Raw genomic sequence first — 3,052 nt, forward strand, 5'->3', positions numbered from 1 at the left:
TTAGGGTTTAGTTTTTATCATAGGAGGTACATTGGGTTTACATAAAGACGGCTCCTTCAAACTTCCGTCCAAAATTTTGATAGAAATCTACGTCAGTACCTCTAAAATCTTGACATGTGTTTATATACAAAATTAAAAATATTAAAAATTTAAATTATATTAAAATTTAAAAAAACACTTTCTCTCTATTGAGTCCGAAATCTGCTGTATTTGTTCTAGGGTATTTTTGTGCAATTTTTATGCTTTAGCTGATGTGTCTTCCTTCCATTGGAAATCATCGACTACTTCTTGAAGTTAAAGATCACTGGGAATGATGGAGAAGTTGGCTTTATTCCCGTAGTTGATTTCTTCAAACAGGAGCCCAGGGAATTTGCCAGGTGATCCATTTTTATTTTCTTATTTTTGACCTCGAGGCTTCAATTGATTTCCAAAAAGTGAAAAAAATAAAAAAAAAAGTTTTGTAGTAATTCTTTTATTTAAATAGTAATATAAAATGGTTAATATAATGTAAAAAGTAAGAATGCTGAGATTTATTTTGAGAGGAATAGTAGAGACGTTTTAGATATACAACTTAGTTTCCACACCGTACATGGTTTTACAGATTTTGAAGTCCAAAAAATTGTTGAAGAAGGAGATAAGCTTTATTCATACATTGAATTTAACATAGGAGAAATTCTTGGTGAAATTCATATTGAAGTGTGTAATTAAATTTTTATATTTAGATTTAGACTGAGATTCTTCTTTTAAATTAATTATTTTAATATTTATATTGTTATTCTTGATAAATTTTTTTTTATATTTAATTATTTATGAATATATATAGTTTTTGTTTCGAGAAAACCTTAGGCTTGGATGAGGCGTAAAAGGGTTGTTTTACATCCTCCAATGATATGCTGCCACATCAGATAAAGCAAAACAATTGCACAAAACTATGGGCCCATATTGGGACAATCCTTTTCTCTCCCATGGGCCAATCCTTTAAAGCTTCAATTATGGGCCAAAAAGGTCTCTTTTCGTTTAGTTTTGGCCCGTAATTGTCCTTTTTCTTTCTTCTTATGAACTGCAGATTGCAGTCTTGGGCTTGCGCATGCACTTTGGGATATTAAAGGCTAAAGCAATCAAGTTGGATTTAAACTTACAACTATATATTATTAAACATATGTAACAGAGGAAAAACTTTACTTACTACCATTGATATATCGTCACTTTTGTAATCATATTCTTAAACTTTAAAAGTATTAATTTAGGATTACAATTTTTCAGAAGTTTGCAATGTCAACCATCTCGTCTAAGTTCATCGTTAAATCCTAATAGAGAAAGTGAAATCCCCCAAAATACCCGTCTAAATTTAATATATTTTTGTAATTCTATAAACATGTTAGGGGTATTTGGGGAATTTCACTCGTCAACAATTAGATTTAACTCTGAATTTCAATGACAGAAGGGTTGACATTGCAAACTTATAAAAGATGGTAATCCGAAATTGACACTTTTTAAAGTTTAAGGGTATGATTGTAAAAGTGATAAAAAATCATGGGTGATAATTAAGTGAATTTTTCTTGTGTGACACAATGTCATCCATGAGTCGGCAAACGGCAAACCACTGCTGAAGCTCTAACTATTTTAGGGTCGTTGAGCAACCACTCGAAGGCATCTTTTGTAACGATGTCTCCCATCCCAACGAAGGATGTGGTTGCTAACATCGAGTATTCAGAGGTAACTAGTGCAATGTGCATTTATTCATCCATTGTGGGGGTGTATTTCTGGTGGAACTTTTTGGCTTCATGAAAGTAAGCTCTAACTTGATTCTTCATCTGAGACAACAAGCAAGAACAATTAGATTTTAATTTTACAAGACAACAAACATGCATTTTCTTGCTTTCTTTTTTTTTTTTTTTTTTTTTTTTTTTTTTTGGTTCCCGGTGAGAATTGAAGGGGAAGAGGGGGATCCTTAAATGTAAGAAGTATTTTCGTAGTATGTATGATGATGCTTACTGCTTCTCTTGCATATATGACACGGTATGATATTCCTACACCTATTGTTTGATCCATTTCACTGCAAACGTCTAAGAGGGCCCAGTAACACATTTTCATGTACTCCGGGAGTTGATCTATGGCACCAATGTCCCACCTGTAAAGTATGTAGACTCTGTGAATTGACTTTTCCATTTAATGTAACTAAAGGGAAGAATAAAGCAGTAGAAATAACATGTAAATTCTACTCAAAGATAGCTAAACTGAGGAAGTGTGTAAATTTGATCAACCTCTCGATTGCTTCACTAAAGAGCTCAAGTTCTTCAAGTGTGCCATACACATCATAAATGTCATCAACAATGGAGGCAATGGCTATCACTTTGGTTAGCATTCTTCTAGCAAGAACGTATTCAGGCTCGAAGTACACTCCCAATATCTAGAAGTAGCCCTCAACCACTCTATCTTTTATAAAGGGCAGTTTCTTCGAAAAATTCAAGTCTTTCCACCACCTATAAACATAATTTAGCATAATCATATTGTCAAGATAGAGTTATGGACAAGCTGCTCATACTTTCAAGTACTTTGACATGATTCAAATAACTAGCCTTGCAATTTCAGAAAGTTCTTTCTGGTGCAATTTCTGCAATAGGTTGAAATCCAACTTTGCGAAGGTAATAAGGACTTTATTATGTGAAGCGTCTTCTTGGTAGATGGAAAAGTAATTCCTTGCCTCTAACCTTGGTAGTCCTTTGTGGATAGGCTGCTTTAAGGCATGGCTTACTTGTGCTGCAAGATGAGGGCTTAAGTGGGATGCTACCGACTCAAGATGTGTGGCGGTGAACACAAGAGCTTCATCAAGTATATCTTCCCCATGCAACCTTAGATGTGTGGCTTCATACAAGCTTAACATTCCTTGCGCATCATTGATAAGTGATTCTTTGAAATTCCCTTTGTTGTTCTTGAACTTGGTGAACATATCTGCTTCACAATATAAGCATATAGAGAGTGTAAACGTTTGTGCAATAAAAAGAAACATGCACTTGTGATGGAAAAAAAAAAAAAAAATACCACAAGAAAT

General features: G+C 33.7%; 1 pseudogene; it reads right to left on the reverse strand.

Moving 5' to 3' along the window:
* Positions 1–1,353: 1,353 nt before the first annotated feature.
* Positions 1,354–2,970, reverse strand: LOC132166610 ((-)-germacrene D synthase-like; annotated as a pseudogene).
* Positions 2,971–3,052: the final 82 nt, after the last annotated feature.

Source organism: Corylus avellana, chromosome ca11 (assembly GCF_901000735.1).
Source record: "Corylus avellana chromosome ca11, CavTom2PMs-1.0".
Taxonomy (NCBI): domain Eukaryota; kingdom Viridiplantae; phylum Streptophyta; class Magnoliopsida; order Fagales; family Betulaceae; genus Corylus; species Corylus avellana.